Raw genomic sequence first — 26938 nt, 5'->3', positions numbered from 1 at the left:
GGAACAGATTAATGGAATTTCAAGTCATTTTAAGGTGATTTGAGTTATGAGCATGAACAAATTAAACTCATACAGCAGGCAGACCAATTGCATTAATACAAGACATTACAAAGAAGAAATTAAACAAATTGTATGACTCAAGCTTTCATGAGCAACTTGTGATCTAAAACCCCCTCCTCCTCTTTTTTTGTAAGAACTCTTACACCACCCCATCTCCTCTTCCTCCTCCTCTTCCTGCTGCCGCTAACGCTCATTAGAATACTGCAGCGCGCTCTTTTGTTCAGTAGCGCTCAGCTGCTGGAGAGGTGAGCACCGCTCCGGAGCTCCTCATCACCAACATCCTCTTACTCTTCTCCTCCTCCTTCTCCGCCTTCTCCAGGAGTCACGCACAGACGCTGTTCCTCTCTACGGATAAAGACCATCAGCGAGTGTGCCCTTGTTTTTTTTTTCTTCCCACACACGCTTTTACCGACTTTTTTTTTGGATGCCCTGTGGCTCGCTCCGACTTGCATCGCATCCTAAGGCACCAGGAAGGCTGCGAGCATCGCGCTGCATTCCTCTGGATCGGACCTCACCTCTGCCGGAAGGTGAGTTTGCCTCTAACGCTGAGAGAGTTTTAATCATGCTGACTTTGAGCTGCAATTGGAGATGTATAGAAAGAAAAAGAGTTTCTGCCCAAATTCCATATTTATATACTTATTTAATTATTCAAACCAACTTCAACTGTTCAGCTAATCCATGACAGATTGGAAAGTCCGGCTCCCCCAAATTTACACATTTTCAATATTCTTGAATTAATGCTGATTTAAAAATTTATTTTTAACAATTAATGTGCCGAATCCTTCCACATTTCTCTAATTAAAACCATTCTAATGTCAATATCCAGCACATTCAGGACATCTAGGCCACTATTTATTTATTTACTTACTTACTGATTTTTACATTTGCCCTATTTATTTTTTTAAACATAAAAAAATCCCACTAAAATCAATGTAGGTATTTTCCGAATTTAACTCCTTCTCCCATATTTCTCTTGTTATTCAATGATTCAAACAATAGTCAGGTTTTCATCCAATAGTTTCGAATTTAGCGAATTAACTGAAAATGTGCAAAACGGACATGCGACTTATGCCCGTTTCCATTTGTTCTTCTTTTACGAACATTGAGAGGGGACTCCACCGCTGTAGGTGGCGGTATACACCATAGAGATGGGATCCACCAGTAATTTAAAAGAAGAAGAACAGGAAGCGCCAAAAATGTCTAAATATGTTCTATTTAAAATATTACAATGCTCTCAAAGACGTATTAATAAGTTTTTTATGCTAGCGCATACAGAAGGGTTTGATACAGCCTCTGAACTGAAGAGAATGCATGAAGCAATGGTAGTTTACAAAAACAGCCAGCATGTGGCAGCAGAGTATAAGAGATCAAGTCAAGGAAAATATAAACAAACCGCTTGGTGGATACGATAAAGTAGAACTACTTACTCACCCTTTGAAAGAGCATGAAAGACACTTTCTGACAAAATAGACAGTTGCAATTGTTGTAAGCAACATTGGTTAGATGTTACCAAATGTACTAAGTGAAGCAATTTGTGCTTGCGCTTAGCATGTCTGCCTCGCAGTTGCGAGCTTTAGTGTTCAGTTCGTATCTCATCCTCAGGCCCCTCCTGCGTGGAGTTGAGTTTGGATATGTACGTGGATGGCTTCGTTGAGGTGTGAATGTGAGTGTAAATGACTGTTTGTCTAAATGTGCCCTCTGTTTGGCTGACGAACAGTCTGGGATGCATCGCGCTTCTCACCCAAAGTCAGCTGGGATAGGCTCCATCTTAACCACAACCATAAAGAGGACAAGAGCTATAAAAATGGATGGATGAATGGATTTTTCTTGCCCTGTGGTTTTTGTCGTACTTTTCCATAACCGGAGTAACATTTTGTTTCCCGTAACATCACAAACCCATAAAAAAAATCATACAGCTATTTCATTTCTCTTTGGCTGGGTCATTATCACTATGAAGTGCTTCTGGTTCCTCAACTGAACCACTCAGTCATCATTAAAATGTAGAAGTATAAATGTAACTCTGAGCACTTATTGTAACTGGCCAGTGATTTGCATACATATAATGTATAATGATACGTCCCATAAAATGTTTTCTTCAATCAATCAAACAAACTTTATTTACCTAGCATTTTTCATACAAAAAAATGCAACTCATAGTGCTTTACATGAGTTTTTCTAGTACAAATATGTACATTTTTGCATGTGTCCCTGAAACGGCTGTCCACCCTGTCATTATGTGGTATCTGCCCCATTAAGAAACCCTAAGTATGACTTGCTTTTAGTGACATCATTGTCTTTCTTCAATGAAGGCTTAAATAATAAATATTTGTTTTTGTTTTTCATCATATTGCTTGTGTAAGTGGATGCTGCCAAGAAACATGTCCAGACTTGTCCACTATGTAAAATAAAATTATTTATTTTTTTAAATAAAAATATGTTTGTTAAACAGTACAGTCAGATCCACCATGTACTCATAAAATGCTAACATTAGCCACAAATGTCCACCCTGTCCCAAGCTTACATACAGTATTTAGGTTTGTTTGAAGTTTAATTTAGGCATATATTCCCAGAACATAATGGTTAAACTCTACTGTGCCACTTGTTACATTTATGCATTCTACATGGCTGAATAATAATTCCTCCAATTTAAGTGACTTAAGTAGGGGTAATGTATTTTTTGGAGTAATATAAAAGTGAAAGGAACTCAACCTAATACTTCCTTCTTCCTGGGCTGTGATGTTTACATGCACTTACCTTGTGCCTGTGTCTCCAGATTGGCTGGCTCATTGATCAGGACTCATTTGAATTGTGCCTGCATGAGCAGCCATGTGCGGGCCTTTGTGTGTTAGTGACCCATCGGTATCATTGCACACTATTTCTTCAATCCTCATGCATATTGTAGAAGGTCCTGCATTTATTTGCCTTTGTCCAGCTTTTGTTCATGCTGCGGATCACAAGCTCTGCTCTTTATGTCATTGTTTTCCCAAGATATGTTCTTTTGTGCCATACTACATTTTCCGGATGAGTAATCGCTTGATTTTGGTCTTGTCGTGACACCTCAAGAGGACTTGTTCTTCCTCCCTTCCCGTCCTCTTCTTGAGTCTTTATAGCATTGTTATCTACTCTTCTCACGAGGTTGCGGCTGTCACCTTTATTTCAATGATGCCACGTTCTGCGCCGCTGAGCTAAGCGCAGTCCGGACACAGAGAGGGGGATTCAATTTTACACTTGAGTCACGCCCAAGCACGTGTGCGGAAATCGAAGAGATTTTTTTTTTCTGCTAAGGGAAAGTGTTATAATATCACAATCTTCACTAAAGCCTAAGCTAAGGTATGCTTAAATCAAACAAAGGAGGCTGCGCTGTGTCATTGTGGAGGTGTTTAAATCGTGGAAGGCCTCCAGCTGGATATCTTGAGGTATTACAATGCCTTTTGTGGGTACTAAATGGCAAATGTCCTGATAAATCAACTGGAGCGAGAGCAACAACAAGTTTCCCTTGCAAACGACAAAATGATCCAGTCACGCTGACCTGCACCAACGACTAAAAATGCTGTAATATGCATGCCGGGCCTGTAGTTGGTGATGTCACTTTTTGATGAAACATTCCTACCGTACAGGCTCCAAGTCCCAGATTTCATGTTCACTTACCATTATTCTAGTTAAATGGGCAGCCTGAGGCTGCAGAACTAAACCAAGCCTGAAACAGTTGTCACTTCTAAAATCTTGTCTGCACCTAAAATTATTTCCATACAAATACTGTAGAACAAAAGCTTCCCATAATTAACTTATTCTCTCCCAAAAATTTATAAAAACCTTCTATTCTAAATATTGCCATGATCCCAAAAACATATTTATAAGTTTTTTTAAACGTTTTTTTTTTTCAAATGTTAGAGCAGACAGAAGGCTTTGATGCAGCCTCTGATCTGAAGAGGTCACTTAAAGCAATGGTAGTTATTACAAAAAAACGGCCAGTAGGTGGCAGCAGAGTATAAGAGATCAACCAGGGCCTTGTTGCAAAACAGATTTGTGATTAATGATGAAACGTAGCTATATTCTAATGCTAATTTGTGAAAAACGGAAACAGATACAAACATACTTTATTTTTCCTGATGAAAGACGAGACTAATCTTTCTTTAGGGCAGGTTTCATGTTTTTATAGCAATAGAACACAATATTCCATGGGCCTTGCAGCTGGGAGTGAAGGGGGTTGCTTCAGTGGAAATGGCTGCAAGTGAATGAGTTAAAAATACAAAATCCTAACCAAATTGCAACCCGAAGATGTTCATGTTCAATTTGAATTGCTAATGAGTCTGTGTCATTATCACGGCGTGGAATGCCATACTAATGTGCACCACTGGTCTTGTGGTCATCTCATTGGCTTAATAAAGACGACGCTGGCTATCCATTCGCTTGATTGACAGCTCAGTGTCCGTCCCCTTCCCAGCAGAGGGAGACGAGCCTAACTGGCTCGGAGCAGCTTTGGCTCGTCTAATCGCACACACACATGGCTCGAGCCATATTGATCCCGCCGTCGCCACCAGATCTGAGCGGTGCAGCTGAGCCAAAAATGCCCCCCCCACCACCCCCTCCATCCTTAACAGCATGTTAATATTCATCAAGAGAGCCCCCTCCCCACACACACACACCTGAAAGCCACCCCAAATGTATTATTCAAAGGAAGCATTTTGCCTATTAAATACTCTAAATAAATAATGACATCTGGTAACTGTTTTGTGTGCTGAATTAATGAAAGTCAAGCAGTGATTTGAGGGGGCTGACAATGGACGGAGGTTTGGTGGTGTAGTTTGTATTCCCATTCAGCTGCGCGGTATCCTCCTGCTGGTCTTTTTCTTTGTTGAGTGCGCCATGCTCGTCTGCTTGCACTACCAAACATGTCTTAAAGTAACCCCCGCAGGAGATGCAAACACTACAGAGAGCTCTTTATTTTATTTTATGTTTATTATGACTGCCATTTTTTTGTCTCCCATGTGAGGTAATTTTCAGGACAAAGGTGCTTTTTTTAATGGTATTTTACACAGCAAAAATCAAGTACATTGGAGGAACTGTATTTTTTAAGCCAATGTTCAAAATGAATCACCATTTTTCATACAAACTGAAATGTTGATGAGCTATTTGAGTGTTGAAATGTGTGCAGATGGTCGTTGCTTCCCCACTCTTGTCCGCTAACCCCCAAGAGGATGAGCGCATTTGTTGTTGTGCGCATGTGTGAGCAACTACTCGATTTGTAGAGACACAAAGGAATTCATGAATTGAATGTTGTCCATTCTATTGCGTAAAGAAGCGAGAAGGTAGGATTACAAAAAGGAAGAAGAAAACAGACACTGTAATCTGGGTTAGGGTTTTATTATGGTTCGGGGTTTATGTTAATAAGGCAGTGATTCCCAACTCCTGAGCTGCAGCAAATTATACTTATTCACTTTATTGATCCAAAAAAAAACCCATTTACTACAAATAAGGCATCTTTCTTTATCTATCTATAACAGGCAAAGAATTTTAATGTTGAAATGTTGAAAATATCTTTGGAGCAGAACCATTAACTTTCTTGGACACTTGAATTGTCTTAGAAGTGTCATAAAACTTCGCCTCCTCATTCTGTGAGAAAAGTGCTGCATTATGTTACATTAAGATTGAAAGTCTGCTTCATCTATCCTTCCTTCCTTTCCTCAGTCTCTCCTTTGGTCTCTTGAGTTCTCCCTAATTTGTTGGAATTTAGATGTTTCTGGGGTTGGTGAAAGACTTTGGTTGGTAACCCGGTAGGTAGTAGGTAATGTCTGGTCGGTGCTGGATTTCACTTTCCTTTCTATTCTTTGATCCTTCCTCGGGTCTCCTGACAACCTCACGACTCTAGCTGGATTCTGAAGTATTCGGTTTAGGTGAACGGTATGGGATTTTTAATAGGTTTTAGGTGAACTAATGAGTACACACACACATGCACGCACACACGCACACACATACAAAAAATACAATAAAAAAATAAAAAAGGGGGAGCAATGATGATGACATGTCAAATCGGTAAAATTACCGAATGAACAATACTGAGCTCTAAAGAAAATTAAAAAAAATAAAATAAAGATTGAAAGTCTGGATGTTTTTTTTTTAAACAAGTGAAATAGGTTAGATACATTTGAGTTGACTTGTGTTGTTAAAAATGGATTGCCGTAATGCTTTTGTGTAGAAAGATTTGGTCAAACATGAAGTGAAGATTCTTTTTATTCATTGCATCACTCTTGACTAAGACATTTAAAATAATTTGATTCCTCCTTGTCTAAGTTTATTTGGACAGGTATGAACAAAGCAAACCAACTCTGTTGCGGATCGACTTAACTGGTCCGAGACCTTCAGTTCCTAAACGCATTTTCAGTATCTCACAAAAGTGAGTGAGTAGTTGGTTGACGTAACGGATGTCTTAGGTTTAGCATGTTAGCAATTAGCACCCTCATAGATGCTCAGCATTTGTTGCCATGTTTTGTTTTGTCTAAAGTTGGGTTTAGATCCATGCATTTTATTTGAAATGCGAAAGTAAGAACTAAATGAAAACGCTAGAAGAAAAAAAAGGCCCAAAATTTTTTTTTACGCTACGATTTTGAAGCGTATCGAAAAAAGGAAATCGCAAAATGCTATTTTAGACGGAAAACAGCAAAGAAACGCTACGGTTTATCACGAATTACAAAAGAAAACTCACATGACGTCATTGTACGGCGCAGTCGCTTCCTGGTCTTCTTCTTTTTCTTTTAAATTACTGGTGGATCACATCTCTATGGTGTATGAGTCCCCTCTCAATATTCGCAAAAGAAGAACAGATGTCATAAGTCGCATGTCCATTTTGCGCATTTTCATTAAATTTGCTTAAAAAATGTAAAACAATTGGATGGAAACCTGACTTAAGTTGTTCTGTGTGAGCCATCTGGTGTTTATGTGTGCTGATTTATTCACTTGTCACTCCTTATTCCACTTTGTATTCCTGGAACGAATAAGAGCAGTGAATGAAGGCACCTGGTTTGTTGTGCATTTTGGTATGCTTGAAATTTTTACGACGTGATCATGACCTGAACGAGGGAGGCACATGGACATTGTTTACAAACCGTAAACTGATTTGGACCAGAGAGAGCCAGTGACTTGCCAAACAGATCTGAAAGTACCCTTGGTGCCAAAAGCAATAACATTCAGGGAGGAAAAGAAGGTCATCATATAATTTGTATTCAAATCTCTTCATCCTGGTCAAGCTTTACCGCACATCCCGTTGAATTTGCTTGCTTTATTTTTAACTGATTTCTGCTTTGTTTGACTTTCTGACTAATGAAAGCAGTATTTCCATTCTAGGATCAGAGGTTGAAACACAGTTATATAAATGTAAATCCAAAGCTGTCAAACCGGGCCTTTTATAAACCGCAACGGCGTACATCAACCTTAAATGCCCCTGGAATGATTACAGATTTTAAAAAAAATGTTGGTCTTTGTGTCTCCCACTGGCACCGAGAGGCAGTCAAACGAATTCGCCCATTTAGTCAATTAACATGTCTGTCCAAGTCAGAAGCGCTGACTCACTAAATCAGGCACATTCAATACAACGTGGACGGCGACTTTGGATTGGCCATAAATCTTGATGTCTCGTAGCTAAAGGCTACAACCTTAGCCTCTGCTACCCTTTTATGGACATTACACAGGCTTTGCTTTTTGAATTTTAACAACAGCAATGCCCTTTACCCACTGAGTTTGTAGAATGGCCGATGAAAAGCAGCAATGCACTCAACGAGTCATGACTGGCTCTGGTAGATCCACCACAGACATGCTACGCTGAATATTATTATTAATTTTCCATTGAAAAACGATTTGGGATGCAATTAGGCTTAAGGTTAGTGGGTTCGCTTGAGGGCATATTATGAATATGAACGATACGTTTAGTGCCTTTTCACACAACTTTGCCTTGTTGAGGCTTCAAGTAGAATACACAAAATATGCTAGCTAGTTTTGTGTGACTTGATATTTTCCTGAAGATTTGAGAGGATGATACGCGGGTCATGTAATGGAGGAATGGAGGAATGGAGGAATGGACTTCCATGCCCCTTTTATGATAAACAGCATGAAAATATGTTTTACAGCAAGTTTGATTGCTTGTTGGTATAGCCCTCATCCAATATGCCAAACGCATCTCAAGATGGAGATTTGTAAGGATGGAGGCCAGTCAAGTGTCCTGCCAATAGAGCCAACTACACTGCCAAGTCTTCAGCCAAGCAGTACTCAAGTGCGAAGACTTCCAACTTTTTTTGCTCAAGGACTGCACCCGGTCTTAGTTTATTGAGGGTCCAGTCATTCCAGCTGAGTTGGTTTTGCCTTCCATGGCATTCGCAAGAAAAAAGCATTTTCAAAAACCCATTCCCATTCAAATAGCCTTTACGAATTTTGTCAATGTCAGGAAAGAGGTGGACAGTGGCCAGTCTGAACATGAAGATCACCCATTATCGAAATCCCCAAAAGAACAATCAGCATTGTTTTGGTGGAAAATTCCCTTTTGTTCTTCTCCAGCAATTTCAAAATGAATTGCAGGAACCGTTAACCACTTGGATAATTAACTGTCACAATGAAATCAAAGGAAATTCAAAGGATTCAAAACAATTTGTCAAAAGCATCTGTTTATTTTGTTCTGGAGCGTTTTTTTTTGTAACTCCTTATAGAGTTGAAGCACACGGACGGCGCAGTTGTAATTAACTTCCTGATAATAAGTCTCAATTAGTGGTTTCTGGAATCCACAACAAACTCCTGGGCCTCTTCAGTAATATTTGTCTCACAATGCTATAAGGGGATCATTGGTGTCTGAATAGGGTGACCACTGACCAGGCGTCACGGTTGTATTTGGCCAGCCCCATTGTTTTGTCTCACTTACACACATCCCGTCCCGGTATGCCGCTTATGTTTTTTTTTTTGTCCCGTCACTAAGCCAATTGTTTGGACCACATGTATGTCAATCACACAGTCGTCATAGCGATTTATACGATAAACCAATACAAAAATAATGTAACTGTTAAATTCCTTCCTATTTACGTTCACATTCACGCTTGCGTTCTCATTCTAGCAGTTTTCATCAGACTGGAGCTAGAACTACTTCCTGATTCAGAGTTTAAAATTATGGGATATGCGAGCTGAGCTTTTCTGGCGGAATAGTCTCAATGTTATAATGTAGGAACGGCGCAAGGTAAACGGAATAACCAGTTTCCAACAGCTGCCAGGACTGAGAAAAAAAATGGTTGGATAATGGTGAGTGCATTTAACTAGTTTAGCGCTGTTCAACTGTTTAGCTAAAATAATAACACAAACCAAATTGACTAGCGTTTAAATTTGGTACTGGTGAGAATTTATTGTGTACTTGATTTTCAGCAAAACTGGACTATCTCAGTTTTTAGTTTTGAAAAACTGGTCATCATATGTATGACTCGAGTTCCGGTCCCACAACACCAACATACCCAAATTTATAAACAAGTTGGAACACACGTACGACGCACAAACCTCATCCCTCATTCATCACTTCAACATACTTCCTTCCTTGACACTAATTCCTCCAGAGACAGAGCTTTGGCTGTATCTAAGGGCGCTTCAGAGCGCGCACAGAAAACCTGAGTAGGTGAAATTGTGAATAGCAAACCATGAATATGCATGGGATTACTGTATTCTCGCTGATTAATGCACACAGCTAAAACCTTCCACCCTTTGCTGGAAGAATCACTGTTCACCCCGACCAAATTCCCACACTCACATTGCTTTGGGATCGAGTATGATAGATTGATCCGAGCCCCTGAAAGTGTACCCTGATGTGTGCGTCACTCCCCTTATGTGGCGTCTACAATAACGTCCCATCAGCTCGAAGAAATGAGGTCTGCTGTTCAGCGATGTGCTCCGCTGTCATGGTAGGGCTGGGACGTCTGTCGCCCGCCCCCATGCGCTCGGTTCCTTGATACTGTCGAGTACAAAGCTTGCAAAAGCATTCACTCATGCCCCACATACACAAACACACGCGCAACAAGGGGAAATACAAGGCTGCAGGCAGAACATTTGAGACCCCGTCTTAATTGGGTTCCATCTTAGCGTGACCTTCATCGTTTTGACAGAGCGGCGGGAATTAGAGCGAGACGCCAAAAAGATGAGCTGCTTCTTGTTTGTCCCTGGCTCGCATCAATGCTGTATGCTACGCGGGCAATATGCTGGAGCTAGCTAGTGCTAAAGCTAAAGTGCTAGTAGACATGTGAACTTAAGTCTATTTGTCTACCCCAAGGTCTGGGGTTCAAACTTCTGTTTTTTTTTTTTTTTTGCTGGTACTTCCTTAACTAAAATTCAGCTACAGCAGCAGTGCAGTCTTTGCCAACCTTTTCTGAGCTAAGGAACATATAAAAGATTTTTTTTGGACTTGTGACTTGATTGGCTAAAACTAATGAAAAACTGGACTTGACTTTGACTTGGTATTCATGAGACTCAAATTGACTTTGACATGAATGACATAATTTGACATGTCATATTCCTTGCATTGAAAATCTGTCTTTTCAATATACAGTAGGTGGCTTTTGTTTTTTCAAAGAAAAATTGATGTCAATTATTTGCCTAACATTTGGCAGCCCTGCGTTTTGCCACATTCGCAGTTTTGTCTCTCAACGTGTTTGTTTGAGGCTCAAAATGCAATGCGAAACCGCCTATTTCGAGCCTAGTACGTATTTGCAGATGTTTTATCTTATCAGATGGCTTGTAATTTGTTGTGATGATTATTGTATAAGATGTATTCTAATGGGCCATGTTGAGTTTTAAAAATGGACACATTAGCGAGTCATTCATAAATGAGGTTAAAAAAAGATCAAATGCAGATGTAAATTTGTTAAATTATTTATTTGGCTAACAAGATGATAATTAAGGAACAAATTCACATTTAAAATTAATTAATTTACATTTAATTGACCATTTATGTAATGCATTGAAAATCTTAAATGTCTATGTAAAATTTTGTATTTTTACCAACATTAGTTATTTACAGTATGTTAACCAATTGTTTAATAAACAAAAATAAAATAATAATAATAATAATAAGTCAATTTTGATTAACAATTTTTGAAAAAATTGCAACAAATATTACCAGGCTCAATGCTTTCAGAATCTCTTTGTTGCTTTTTATGCCTTGGCTGCTGTAGTGCAAAACGATTGGTCGAGAACGTAAAGAATACCTCCGCTGTACATTGCGCGTGTGTGATATACAGTCATTTACTGCACTCTGCTGTAAGGTCTCGTTACTGTATGTTAGCAGTCATGCCATGTACACGTCAAGTGCTCCCAGTGGAAGCTGAGAAAGGGATGCTCCACGCTGTACTGAACTTCACTCTGGTTTTTAAAAGCTCCCTGGCGGTTTATTAGAGGGGTTGGAAGGGGGTGGGGTAGAGGCAAGGATCTCCTAACCACCTACCTTTTAGTCCACTGCTTTAGAAAGTATAGATTTAAAGCTTTACACACACTTATGGTGCTGAGGCAGCAGCACTGCAGCTGAAAGTGGATTGCATGTGCCTAGTGGAGATTCTCAGTGGATCATTGATAGACTCAACTTCATTATACCTACTCTATAAGCCAAGGAATGCATTTATTAAGTGTTCTGATTGGGGGGGGGGGGGTGTTACCATGGCAAGAGCAAAAAGGTTTATAACAAACCAATCAATCAAATACATAATTTTCTGTGGTTGTTGGACCCCATAAGCAAGAATTGTTACCCCTTACTGAGGTGTTCCTCAAGGGTCAATCCTTTTTCCATTCTACATTCTCTTACTCAGAGATGTCAACAGAAGATTTGTAGATATGAAATCCATATTTATTTTTCTAGATGAGATAAGTGAACTTCATGCTTGTTTGATTGCAATTAAGGGTTGGATGGCTCACAACTCGTTTCAGTTTCGTTCATCATCCGTCATCATGCCAGTCAGATGTCAGCAGATCTTGAGAGACGGGCATCTAAAGGATTTGACTGTTGTTGTTTTTTTGCTTTTTCTTTGGCTTTTTTTGTGTTTTCAGACAGACAAATATGCAAGGATTTATTATTTTTGGCAAACACCTCCTGGTGACAGTATTGTTCCGAACGCAAACTAGAGCGAAAACGTGACACGTGTTTGCAAAAGTACCTTATTAATTTCACTTTAATTTTGGTATATAGAATGTTAAAATCAAATGTTGCTAAAAATATTTTCTCGAGATAATATTTTAAATTTCCAGCCATTTCAGCAAGTGTTTGATCATTTACTGTCATGTGCCAGTGCGGAGAATCAAGGTGCCAAATGATAACGTGCTGCACTTTTTAAGAGGACATTTTTGCTATCGCTCTGCTCTGATTGCGCTTTTTTTTCTTGCTCATTGTTTTCGATATCACCCCACCACAATCCACCACTGGACTTTTTTTTTGCAATCAGTGCACTGCAAAAATCCTTAATTGGCTGCTCTTTTCCCTCTGATTGCACTCTCCAATGCAGAGGTTCTATAATTTTTTGGGGTCCGGGAACACCTTCCGGAGGAGAATGTTTTTCTAAGGAAACTCTTATAATCTTAATGCCAATTAAACAAAACTCCCATCTGTACCCCAGATGCCAAAGGAATTTAAAAGTTGACGATTTTTGGGACAAAAAATTGTTATGTTGATGAATTCAAATTTTTTGAGAGAAAAATATTTGTAATGTCATCATCATCGTTATAAGCGTAAAGATGTATGTAGATATAGACTTTTATAAAATGATCTGACATAATTCTGTGGACCCCCAAGTTGATCCCAGTTTGAGAACCGCTGCTTTGACAAATGCCCAAATTGCCATGTAGAAATGTGTGCTGTGCCGCCGCGATTTGCATTGGATGCTTTGTCTTGTTAGCCGTTTGACCCTCCCCCCAGCCAGGATAGATTCATGTGTGGGCTTTGTGTTTAAAGCGACCCACCTGCGTGCGCCGCCCATGCCGCCACGTCCAAGCGCGAAACCAGCAGCCTGATGTCGGAGGCCTCCCGCCAGCTCGCGTCGCCCCCCCGCCCGCGTCTGCTCTTTGTGCTGATGGTCGGATAAATGAGTTGTTTGCTTTTCTTTGGCACCTTTCAGAAGGTCACTCCGGCTGTCTCGATCTCAGAAGGGGGTTGGGGTGGTTGGGGGTGCACGTATAGCGCCTCACTCAGCCCTTTAAAGGTCCATTAGTTTGAGATGTATTAGCCCATTAGACAAAACTCATCCGCGCTTCGTCCAACTGCAAAGCAATTCCTCCTTGTTTAAAATGAACCTTTTCTCATCATTTGTACTGGCTGCTTCTATCTTCATTGAGGAGATGCAATTACGTTTTGATGTGAATTGTGACGTTTTACTTAAACTAACTTGAATAAAGGCGATACAATTTTAGAATCCGGATTAAAATAATATTAACGCCAGCTATTGGCGATGATTAAGGACTAAGACCTGGCATTAAGATAAAACATTTGCAGTAGATGTCCCTAAGCAAAAATTTGCAGTCGTAGTTAGTTCTTTGATTCATAATGCAACCGTGCATGTGGTTCTCGTGGCGTGCCAGGTTTTTGCTTCCCCCCTTTTAACAAACACTATTTCTACTAGACTAAGTGCAATTTCTACAGAAATTGCGGGGGAATGCTGGAAGCTGAATGCTAATAGATGAATGCTAAGATGAATGCTTATGAAGTAAATTGAAAGATAAATTATGTGAAAATTACAAAGTATTAATTGTAGTTGAAAGATAAATTAATAAAAAGAACACTTGAACCCAGGAGACGGGAATTTTTGAAGCAAGTCGAAATGTATATGGAGAAGTGTTATTTGAAAGTACCATCCATTCATTTAGATAGAAAAGTGGAACAAATGATAGCAATTGAAAAAATACACACACAAAAAAAAAACATCACTCACCAGCGCCACCTAGGCATGCAGTACCCTCCATTCAGTTAGATGGAAAAGTGGAACAAATGATAGTCAGTTGGTATACATTTATATCCCTTAGCATAATTGCCATGGATATATGGAGGTGGAATTCGAACCTGGGACCTCCTGGTTAGTGGACAAGGCAATTTACCAAATGCGCCAATGAGCAGTATAAGACAGCTGGTAATGATGGTCAGTTGTATGTACGGAAGTGGGCATGGAAAGTAGGACTCAGTCCCAATGAAAATGAATGGGGAAAAATTTATATTTAACGTTAAATTGTGCCAATACTGTAAGTAATGTGGAATCAGACGATAAATACCCCAGAAGGCGTGAATTTTTGAAGCAAGTATATTTGAACAGTGTAAATTGGATGTATTATGTGGGAGTTATTGCACGGCAAAAAAAAAGAGGAGAATAAAATGCTATAATAAGTAAGCATCCACACAATGAGTTACATTTCCATGGGTAACATCCCTTCCTTAGAACAAAGTGCGTGGATGTCAATGTATCAGATTGAGAAAACAGCCACACTCCCAGCTCATTCGTCTTAGTCTCACGGCCTGCTCTGTCTGCATCTGTGGTGAGTCACGGCGTGGGAGCAGCCTGCGCTTTCATGTTGCTCGTCATTAATTATCAATGCCGTATGTAACTAAGAGGCTGGCTCATTCATTAACGCGGGAACCTTCTTAAGCACGGCGCCTCCACGTTCTGGTTGTACTGCGCAAGCTTCAGGCAAAATATTCGACACAGGTCTTGCACTGGATCTCATTGTGCTGGTTGGTGTACCTAATGAATTGAATAGAAGTGTCATTAGTGGAAGTAAACCTTAAACATTTCTTGACAATATTATGTTATATGTGACCTCACTAGTCTAAACATGACATTCTGATTAATATTACATTTGTGGAGTTTTGCAGCAAAATCCAGCCGTTTTTATCCATCTCAGGGGGCGGCCATTTTGTCACTTGCTGTCGACTTAAGATGACATCACAGTTGCTCAGGGCTCAGGCAACGAACATTCACAGCTCACCTTTTTTTTAAGCTGAGCTGTAATTGATTGTTACCTGAGCAACTGTGATGTCATTGATTTTCACTTGACAGCAAGTGGCAAAATTGCTGGATTTTGCTGCTTAACTCATATTTCACTAACGCACTATTAACCAAAATAATGTATTTAGCCTCCCAAACAGAACGTTGCAATGTCCTTTTTAATGAGAAAAAACAAAAACACTCAATAATATTATACTATATAAAAACAGAGAGCAGTCCAATGACAACTTACATTGATAACTTGAGAATTCAAAACAATAAAAAAAAAAAAATGTTGCCACACTTTCTCCAACAATGCAAATTGTGCTGCTCATTTTGGTATGCGTGCATTGGCCACCTGAGGTATGACGCTTAGCTTTTAGTACTGTTTGTAAGCACACACAAAAAAGCAGTAATGTCTAAAAGACAATATCAATGTTCAATATATATGCAACTGAATATTATCATACAGAATTATTTGTCTCCATGTGTTTCTTAGAGTGTAACAACACTGCCGCATAGATACTAATTGCTAGCCCTTGGATGATTTATCTCCTCTTTACAGCGCCCATACAGAACAGCAAAATGAAAAATGTGCGAATTGTTTTTCCTTTATCTTCTCAAGACATTTTAAACAATTGCCCTGTATGTTTCCAATGTCCTAGGGAGATTATTTCTAGCACTAAACACTTTGGAATTAACCAAATGAAGACCCAACATAGAAGCAGCCAAGCCGGAGGACTGAGCAGAGCGCTACACATTTTTGAGTTAACGCGATGAAAGCGATAAGCACCTGCAGGCCTGGAGCTTGACCGGGGGAAAATTACAGCCTGCCGTGCAGGTGCTTATTCATTTCCACCTCGGTCTACCATCATGGAAAGCCATATTAAGGCACTCCGTCCTTGAGTATGGAGTAATAAAGTGATTTAGCCGCTTAATTGGAAGCAAATTAGCCGCGCTTTACAGCAGCGGGAGATGGGCTGCGAATGTACATTTCTACAATTAGTATTTCGCATTGCTGTGGAATGAAGAGCCTCAACATGGAAAATTAAATGGAAGGCTGTTGTTGTTACTTACGGTCAGTCGCATGTAATCCATTCAGTTGCTCTTCTAATCTTGGAGGTTAATGGTTTTTATTGTTGGTGTGCAGTGCTATTAAGCTGTCATACATCCCGGTCTTCTGTGTCAATGCTAATGACTCGCTGTTTTGAACCAATTAACACATAGCGGACTGACTCATTGTTAAGGCTAGGCATGATTAATGACAGATTCAGCCACAAGGTTAAATGTCCCATTGTGGAGACTGGAGAGGGTTGGACATACATATATTGCTTAACACGATGTGTTAAACACAGCATATAGTGTAAGGTTTATGTCACAGCTGCCCTAAATTCTTCCTTCCTTCCTTCCTTCCTTCCTTCCTTCCTTCCTTTCTTCCTTCCTTCCTTCCTTCCATCATGCCTTAAATTTAAATTTGATTCCAAGATCTCCTTTAAAAAAATTTTTTTAATCTAGCTGGACCCCTCAAAAAATCTTTCACACTTTAGTTTTGTTTTTTACAAGGACAAGCCACAAGGACAATCTTTGAAACACTAACGCTAAATTGCATGTTTGCTCAGTCTAATAGATTGTGTGCTCTGTTTTCAACAGGTGTAAAAGTAGCGGAGTTACACCATCTTTAAAATATGTTTTTTTTTTCTTCCTTTAGGGTTGCCTTCATGGTTTTCAACTTTTCACCATGGAATATTTGGGCGAACTCCACAAGACCAAAATGAAGTTTGAAGTAATAGAATTGGAAGTGATAGTGGAAGAGGCAAACAAAAATTACGGAGTTACAGAAAATTAATCTATTGTTGTGATTATTTTTGGGGCAACCATATAAAAGCCATAAAAGAGCATGTGGCACTTGCATGCACATATGTGCCCATCCAGCATAACTTTGTGTTTCAATCTTGGTATAGCACACCCATTAAACTGCTCTGGGAATTTCCACAGTGTGCTGAAAAAAGCCCAGACAGAAGAAAATGTAGCGTTGTCATAGGTGATATAGCATGACTCCTTCTTGTGACTGTCCCCAAGTAAGCCTTGAAACCATTTAGATGCTCCAAAGTTGCATTGCTGTCGATATGTTGTGATCATTTTTGTTGGCATTTCAAAAATGTTTACAAGAGTGGAATGAAGTTTGCGCCCGTTTTTCTACTCAAACCTTTAGTAAACCAGGCCCTCTGTGACCGTGACTGTGTATGTGCCGCACTAGACGCATCAGGGATTGGAGCGCTGTCAATTACGGAGAGATGATCAAAGTGCAGCCTGATGTTGTCTGGCCTCTTGTCTTCCGTCATTCCTCCGGGGGCTGGCAGCATCAGGAGGGAGGGGGTGTGAGACAGTAGCTGGGGGGGGTTTGACGCTCTGCGACGTCTGCGTCAAACTTGACTAAGGCCCTTCTTATCACACACATGCATATGAGAAAACAACTTTAATCTGCCACACACATTTGTTTGCGCTCTTTTGATGTCCTCAATATCATTTTGTTAAAAAAATAAAACCAAAAGACTCATTAGACCATAATGAAGCCTAAAGAAATCTACAATTATGCCAAGGCATAATTGAACAGTTTGCAGCAGAGGCCAAAGCACAATTTGATCCCTTTAAAAGCAGGCTGCTTGGTTCTTAACTCATTCACTCCCAGCCATTTTCACTGAAGCAGTCCCCTTTACTCCCGGCTGTTTTACTGGATTTTGACTGATTTTGCAAGGCCCACAGAATATTGTGTTCTATTGCTATAAAAAAAAAGAAACCTACCAAAATAAAGATTAGAGTCTCTTCTTTAATCAGGAAAAAAGTATATTTCTACCTGTTTCCGTTTTGCTGCAATTAGTATTAGAATATAGTTAAGTTTCATCATTATTCACAAAACTATTTAGAATTGTGAGTCATTGAGTTTTTTTTCCAACATGGCCCTGGTTGATCTCCTTTGCTCTGCTGCCACCTGCTGGCCGTTTGTGTAATAACTACCATTTCTTCAATTGTTCTTAGCAGTTGAGAGGCTGCATCAAAGCCTTGTGTATGTTCTAGCATAAAAAAAAAAACACCCATTAATAAAACGTATAAATACGTCTTTGGGTCACTTAAAACATTTAAAATAGAACGTATTTATACATTTTTGGGAGCAAATAAGTTAATGGCAATTCAAACACTATCTGGAATGTTTCGAGATATAAAAAGTCATTTGAGGTAATAAACGTCAACAAAGTTTTTGGGAGCCACATCAACATTTATTGGGTTCTTGCTTAGGCCATGCGGCACAATAATTTGTTATCTTATTTCAGTATTTTTTGTGTAATCCTGCTGGCAACCATGGTGATAAAAAAAAAGTAAAAAAGCTAAAGTTTGTCCTGAATCAGAATATTTTTTGAGATCTTGCTTGAAATGTACCACCAATCATTCATGAAAATGGTTTGTGTAGTTTTGTATTAAAAGCAAACAAGCCAACAAACAGCAGATGTAGCGATGGCCCTCAGACAGCACCAACCTCTGTGAAAATCAATGAGTGAAGTACTATGATCACAACTCTTAAGCCATTAAGAGAAGGTACTCACCCATCCATAAATTTAATCAAGAGACAGAATTTCAGTAAACATATACACATCAAATTACAAGCCGAGCCCGATGAGATTTGCCGATGATAAGTTTCCCGACATGTGCGACGAATCAGATCTGATTGAAAAATGATTCGGAGAACAGCTTTAAATCTTGCATACACCATTTTTTTAAATAGCCATTAGCCGTCAGAATTTTTTATATATATTTTCATAATGGTGTCTTCTTCAGGTCTAGTCCCACCTCTGTTCACTTTGTCCACCCATTCCATGTCACTGCTACTCGCGAATAAAAGCAGTAAAATGCACACCGTTTGAAAGGGGCTTCAAAAGGAGAAGATGCCTCTGGAATGCTCCATTGTCACTTAAGAGCTCAAATGATGTTAGGGTGCAATTTAATGCCCATCTACTTTGCAGCAGGGGGTAAAGCACAAATCAAACCCTGTGTGGTAGCTCGCTGACGGCTTCTTCAAGACAACCCAAACGCAAAGACGAACAAACACAACGATTTTAGGCCCCTCTGGTGAGTATCAATTTACCCTCTGAATGAAGGTCACGTATACTTACACACCCTTAAATAATGGCCCTACTTGGATGTGGCTAGCTCATAAAGGCGCCAGAGCAGGCACTGGGTAAATAAGTAAATAAAGCTGGAGTCTGGCAGGTCTCATAAATTGTGTTTCTCCCAAATGAGAGCGCTTGAGAATCGATACACTCGGGGGGGATCCCGGTGTGTCTCAGAGCAAGGACGTGTGTTTGGGTTGCACTGTAGAAATAAAAAAAAAGGTTGGAAAGAAGAGCTATGCTGTAGTGTTGACTGTAACGTGAAATCAACCGCGATTGTAATATAAAAGGTTAAAACATAATCACATATGTATAACACATTGCCTTTTTGGACCCACATAACAAGCGCATGGCAGCTAGCTTGGTAGCTAAGCTAACGCAGCAGTCTACTTGTGCACTAAGTGTGTGTGAAAATCATTCTTATCACTGATAATCATTCATAATAGTCAATATCAGAGACATCTGATCATTGTGCCTTTTGTGACTTTGATCAGAAGGGGAAGAACAATTTTTCAAATTCACCCTTATTATCGTTGTGTGCATACACCACTCAAGTGGGAATATTTAATCAGCACAAAGCCCAAGAAAGCTGGTGCTGGTGTCTCGATGCTGCTTTCTATACCCCCCTCCCTGCTTTACCCGCCTTGGGCATTTCTTTTCTTGGCGGTTTCTCTGTTTGATTTCTTTCCTCGTCATTCATCCTCTCATCCCATCGGGTGTTTTGTCACCACGTCTGACTTCCCACCCACCTTGATACACTTTATGTCCTCTTTCAAAGACCCTTTAAAAGGAATTCAACGATTTGTTGCTAATATATTATTCATATTTGAAGATAATATGCTGTAGCCTACACAAGACGCCCACTTATCGGCAACTCCCAATCTGAGGAAAATTTCCATATCAAATGAAGGAGAGGAGTAGAGTTATCTACATATTTAAATGGCAAGTTAACACAAAAAATATATTTCTACTGTAATATGTTCTATGCAGCCCTACTAGTCTAAACACGGCATTCTGGTTAATATTTAATTTGTGGAATATGAATAAAGCAGCAAAATCCACTTGTTTTTTATCCGTCTTAGGGGGCGGCCATTTTGTCACTCATGGCGGTTGACTGAAAATGACATCAAAGTTGCTTCAAAGGAACCCCGATTGTAATGACAAGTTTGCTCTATATTATTTATTTGGTTGGTACTAACGTAAGTATCAGATACAATTTTCAAAAATCATTTCCAGTTTAATACATTTTGTAAAAACTTAATTTGGATGTACGCCGCCATTGTTATTTACGCCGCAACGCTTTCAGTGCGTAATGACGCAGAATGGCGGCTGGCTCTCTGCCGAGCAATGTGAAACGCCGATAAAGAAAGCAAGGTAAGCCTCGTAGCGTTCCGAAAGAAACAACATGCGGTCACATGACCAAACTCAGAAAAGAAGTGAGGTGTGATTGGCTGTTACCTAAGCCATGAGCAACTATGATGTCATTTTCAGTCGACCGCCGGTGGCAAAATGGCCGCCCTCTGAGATGGATACAAATGTGTGGATTTTGCTGCTTAATTCATAGTCCACAAGTTTAATATTAATTATAATTAATTAGGCAAATTTCAACCCAAATTATCGTGCAAACCCGATAAAGTGACATCAAAGATGATCGGAAAAAAAGAATAAATAAGTAAATAAAAACAAAAAACCCTGGGACCTTTAAAATTCGCGACTGTCCCAATCCTGGTTAAATGTTTTGTGAGCTTTTTCCAACAGTTCTTCTGAGGTTTTAATTGCTTTTCTTCCTACATTATGAGCCTGTTCAAATGCCCCTGCAGGTGGTACATTGCCCGCCCCTGATGTCAAACGATATTTCGTCAACAACCCCCCCCCCCCCCCCCACCACCATTTATTTTTTATTTTACTTTTATTTTTTTTCAAATACACAAGTGCATTTTCATCCCGCTTGTGATTTTTGGTTTCTCTTTTGATTGTGATGAGATGCAGATTGATTTAACAGCACAAAGTGGTAGATTACGCCGCCGCTGGGCTTTACTGAAGCCTAACACACACTCATGCTACCCAAAGATTATTTAATGAGTAACATAAAATATCATTGGGCAGAGACTCGTAAGTACCAGAAAGAGGCAAAAGACACACACACACTCAACTGGACACTCCAGCAGTGTTATTTCCAATTATATGTGTACATGCCATCCATTCGTCTCAGTCCCCTTCAGCCTGTCACTCGTCCTCCTCCAAGGTACTTCTCAAACTCCATGAGGAAACACACAAGGGGATGTCATTACATATCAAAATGGCTCTCATCCCTCCATTCAAATACTTGTCTCCCGTATTAATGCGTGCTTTTTTCACGCCATTATGAAGATTGATGGATAAAGAAGGTCGTGGATGTCTTCTGTGATGCGCATTTATTTGCATTGATTGTCATGCAGCATTGGCACCTGTCTAATGGCGAAATATCTCTCGCAGTGAAAATATGGAAAATACTTTGTATCAATATGAAAAATATTTTTTATGTTATTTTAGATGGTAGAAAATACAAAGGATATACTGCCCATGAGAAAAACTGTGCATTGCATTACAGAAATAAAATGTAAAAATGAAGAAAATGTAATAACTGTCTCGCTTCTCTAAAATTTGCCCTTATGTTAAAAACAACAACAACAACACTGAACTTGTGTGAGAATGTGAGTGAGAATGTTAGCTTTTGCCCAAAGTTAGCTTGCGTTTTTTCGCTATTTGCGACAAGGCTCTGTCCCAATACCAGGGGATTACTGTACCACTTTTTGGCAACAAGTTCCCTTTTTAGTTCTGCCATGATTCCTCTTCAGCTTTGTCTTAACTGCATGACTAGCTGACAAACTGCCCAGTTGGAATGTGATATAGCTTCGTACGACTTCCTACTGAATTCATATTCCGTGGCTCCCGGTCAAGACATCTGTTATTCTTCTGATCCGGAGAAAGCCTGTTGGTTTGATGCCGCGGGTTTATCGACTGCTTCTGAGACCTTTTAACCCCAGGGTGATGTGACGCCCCCCTCACACCGCAAAATTGGATTAGCTCTTCAGTCTTTACGACCTGCCGTCAACACGGAGGATTTATTACATGTCTCTGGATGCCGTCCACACTGGCAGAATAGAAACTAGAGACAGAGAGAGGGGATAATAGTAGAAAAAGCTGACGGAAATTTACATCCCTCTCCCTCTTGAAATACTCACCTGCGCGCGAGACCGATTGTGGATGCGATAATGGCTGCTCTGTTTATGCCTTGCTCTCGCACTTGTGAAACATATCGAGCGAAGCCAACCGTGTCGGAGACAGCGGTGCTATGTCTTGTCGTCGTCACGCCTACATCAAGAATGGCGAGTGTGCTGTCGGTTATTGATATTTAATCACAGTCGCTGTTCTGTGGCTTTTTAATTTTTTTTATTTCAATTAGCTGATCAGTAAACTCCGGGTACTCTTAAATGCCTCCCCAATTGTGACTGTCATATTGCCAATGCATATCATTATCTGAATGTGTGAAGCCGCAACAGCTCTCTGAGAATGGACGACGGTTACAGCAATGCTCTACTTGGGCAAGTTTTTATGGACAACCAAAACTGCCAAAATTAAAAATAAATAAATGACTAAATAAATAAACAGATAAAAACGGGTATAAAAAATATAATTCAAAAATTAAATACAAAAATAAATAGAAATAAAAACACACAAAATATAAACATATCCCTAAATAAATAAATAAAAGTAAAAATAAATACAAAAATAAAAAACTTGATTCAAAAAATAAAAATAAACATAAATGTCGAAATAAATACAAAAATAAATATATAAATATAATTAAATATCAATCAATAAATAAAAACGCTCTCACATTTATTTATTTCACCCAACCCACGACACACGTAGGTCCGCCCCCTTATTTGAATAACATTTCAACCTGACAGAGAGTCTGCAGAATGAAATTGTATTTATTGATTTATATTTAATTATATTTATATATTTAAGTTTGTATTTATTTTTATATTTATTTTTTTAATCTCATTTATTTTATTTTTTATTTTATTTTAAACTTCTTCTTTTTTTTACTGTATTCTTTGAAATTATATCTGTTTTTATTTTCACTTTTATTTATTTATTTATTCATTTATTTATGTTCTATTTTGACAGTTTTGGTCCTACATAAGTTTTGTCTGGAAGGCACAGTCGAATACATCCCAACTATATCGTCACGCCTCTGCAGGTGACAGGTTTTTTCCTACTCTTGACCCGTGACGCGCAGCCACATTTGTATTCCTCCCCTGCGGGAAGACGAGCAGCTGGCCGAGGCGACCTTGGCGCGCCCCCGAACAAGTTTAACATTTGCCACCGTGTAAAAGAGAAGTCTCGGACATTTTTGAAAATTGCCCCGGCCACACGCCTCGACGTGTAGAAAGCTTTCCACCTTCCTCTCATTTTTCACGAGCCTCCTCTTTCGCCGCCCAACCTTTCATCAATTCACCTCCACCTTATACTTCCTGTCTCATGTGGGGTGAGCTCGCCTCTCCTGGACACAAGAGCGAGGTAATATGTTTTACAGAAAGTAATGGCAGATCCTACTTTAATAGCATTGGCCCCTGGCTGGCTCGGGGGTGGGGGTGGGGATGTGTGGGGCGGGGGGGTTCTTCTGTGAATGAATAAAGGAGACCTGTGTGGTATTCAACTGTAAGTAATAGCTTTCTCCATAGTTCCGCACAGCCCTTCAACTTATCCTTGGCAAAGTCGCTTTTGTCGGAAGCAGCCCGCTCGGCATCGTGCGGTGCTCTTTCAACACATTATTTTCTGTTTCACATTTGGCTGAGAAGCAACTCATTGCAACAAACAGCAGCTTTCCACTTCTATTCAAATCCCGTAAACATCATCTTCTAAAGCGATACAATGCCGTAACGCTGATGGGAAACATCCACAAAAGCCATCTTAACGCCTGCGCCGTTGGCTTCTTTAAAACGGACTCCATGCAAAAATGCCGCATCAGAGCTGTGAGATCCTGCATTTATCTGCTGGGCCTTTTACAGAAACTAAGCGAAAGCAGCAATTACCGCAATATTACATTACCGTCACATCAAATATTGGTTGGACTGCAATAGTGCTTTCAACACAACAAGATGGGATGAGTTCCAAAGCCAAAGAAAATGGATTTCATCTGGTCCTGGGGTGACTATTTTACTATAGTGTCAGATGTTAAACTGGTGTCGATGAGCTCTGTTACAGCTCTAAAATTGCCATAGAAGGCAGGAGCTGCCACTTTGACTTCTTCCTGGTGCGCCGTTTAAAATTCTCATCTGGACAATGATGATTACATTCACACTACAAGACGACTGAGAATCAGACGTTAAACTTTACACAAGTACCGGAACTATGGAATAGTCTTTGACACTGACATTGTCCTGCCTCTGTTATGGATCTAAAAGTTTCTCAGAAGGCGAAAAATCTTCTTTTTTTGTTTCTGTTCAAATGCCAGGTTTTGAGACTACTATAAATCATTACAATGACAAAAAAAAAATCCACCATAATATTACCTGTACAACTCTTACAACTGGGAAATTGGTTGTTCATTTTGAACCGATAACATTCAAATTAGAGCCATCGCAATTACAAGATGAATCAACAACTTATCGATTATCAAATGAATCAAATTGTCCAGTTTGAGCTTCAGTAATTATTCTTTGATTTCTGTAGTCCTTGATGAAAGTAGACTGATTATCTTTTGTGTTTTATCAAAACAAGACATTTGCAAACATTTGCCTTTACTTTGGAAAACGATGACCGAACCAATGAACTGAATCCGTTTTCAAAAAGGGTGGTGAGTACATTATTCCCTCTCGTGTCATATTGCTTAACCATTGTTTAGCTGTTTCTATCACCAAACAATAATAAATAAACAATAAGAACCGGTTAATAAACTGTAATTGGGAAACCCGAGTCCAAATCATTTTCAGATGTTCTAGTCGGTTTTTCCAGTTTTTTGTTTTTGTTGCTTTCCAACAGAAACCTGACATTTTTTGGATAACACGATCCTGCCGGCCGCCACAATGCTTCACTCTAGTTGTGACATTCTTTTGATGTTGTGGTACAAACACAGCAGTGCTGCTTTTCACACTAACGTTGTCCTGCCTACTCACGGTGCTGAAAGTTCCTCCACAGAGGGAAAAATAACTTTGGTGCCGTTGCCCTGGTGTGGCGTATAGTTGTTGAATGTTAAATAGTTATAGTAAATAGAGCTTTTCATTTTCCACTCTTGGCGCAAAAAATATGCTTTTCCTCATCTATTTCATACATGGCATATTGAAATCTTCTTAAATGTCAGGCTTCATTATGAGTTAGTGCACATATGGCAAAATGTGAATCTCATGCCCAACCAACGATTTCCCATCCAAGTGCACACACGCGCGACAAAACATTGTCAAGGAAGAAAAAAAAAAAAACGACATTTAAGAGTTGCCGCGTGAGTTGAGCTGAAATTGGCTTCGCTCCTGTTGCCGTTGTCGTAAACAACACATTCTTGTGCCTCTTAATGATATGACCTCCTGTGAATCTTTTGACATTTTCACATCGTAGATATCAGAGCAGCATAAAATACTAATAGTGCCCGCCTGCGTGGAATGCATTGTCCTGAAAATGACCTTCTGCTGTTCAAACAAAGGTTTCGTCCTCCAGGAGCTTGCGGCGTAAAGTTTTAAATCCACTTCAAATCTTTATTTTGTCCAGCCAAGTTCACAATACTCACAGACTCGTTAGACTCCCGCCCAGTGGTGATCTGCGCTGGCCCAAAAATGTTGATTCGCTCGCCTCATGCAAACTGTGCTAACACTGTTTGCAATGTTAAACTCTTAAGGGAAGCCAAACGCCTGAGGTTGGAATTGTTGTCCATTTACGCCTTTGCGATGTAAACAAACGTCCGTCCATCTTCACGCACAGGTAGACACCCACACATAATGGTGATATCTGTCTGTGCACTATATGCATGATATAAACAAATGCCCGTCCATTCACACAGAAACAGGCACACACACACACACACACTCCAGAGATGACCACATGCGTCATTTTGCATGTGGGCGTTGTGTGAAGGCGGCTGCACTTGGCCTCTGTCTGGAGGTGTAAAACAACGGTAGTAATATCAATACTTTAACTTGTGAGGTACAAATAAAATGTTGTATTTTTTGTAAACTGATGCTTTAGCTCAAGGGACCCAAAAAAACCGTAATATAGCAAGAGAATAACAGATTGCTATTATGGACCCACACAGATAAGAGGCGGTTTTGTTTTTTTGTTTTTTGTTTAAGTGCGGCAGTCCTATCCGCGAGGCATAATAGTTTTGATTATCCTGTGGGGCTTTAAGTAATCATTAAGTGGCAGTGGAGTGCGGGTTCATTTGTTGCAGCTCATTTGTTTCGGAGGGATTCAAGGGCTTGCGGCGAGGCGGCAAAACATGTCATCAGCGTGCAAACTCAATGATCAAGCGTGGTAAAAACAACAATCCAAAGTAGTGGTAGTAAAGTTGCTTTAGTTATTTCTCTACAAAGAAAACTTTAAGGGTAATTACATAATTAGCTTTTCGAACATTGGGAAGAGCAGTTTACCCTGCTCCCTGAGTATTCTCCTAAAGTGCTTGTATTTTAGTTTTCAAGAGTTGAAGCAGCAATTTGTAGTCATTTAACCGTAAGACAGCAGCTTGAATGTCATTTGGGCGGTTCACTGGAT

At 39.7% G+C, this 26938-nt stretch overlaps 1 protein-coding gene across 2 annotated transcripts in view; it reads left to right on the top strand.

Annotated features, from left to right (window-relative positions):
* ncanb (neurocan b) overlaps window positions 1-26938 on the top strand; it is a 131512-nt gene that overhangs the window by 23212 nt on the left and 81362 nt on the right. For both annotated transcript variants that reach the window (XM_086088711.1, XM_086088712.1), the window contains one exon: window positions 380-587. The gene's annotated coding sequence lies outside the window, so the exon portion shown is untranslated. The remainder of the gene's footprint in view (window positions 1-379; window positions 588-26938) is intronic.

Source organism: Leptonotus elevatus, chromosome 11 (genome assembly GCF_054856555.1).
Source record: "Leptonotus elevatus isolate MCC_2025b chromosome 11, RoL_Lele_1.0, whole genome shotgun sequence".
Taxonomy (NCBI): Eukaryota; Metazoa; Chordata; class Actinopteri; order Syngnathiformes; family Syngnathidae; genus Leptonotus; species Leptonotus elevatus.
This window is presented reverse-complemented; position numbering and strand designations above follow the sequence as displayed.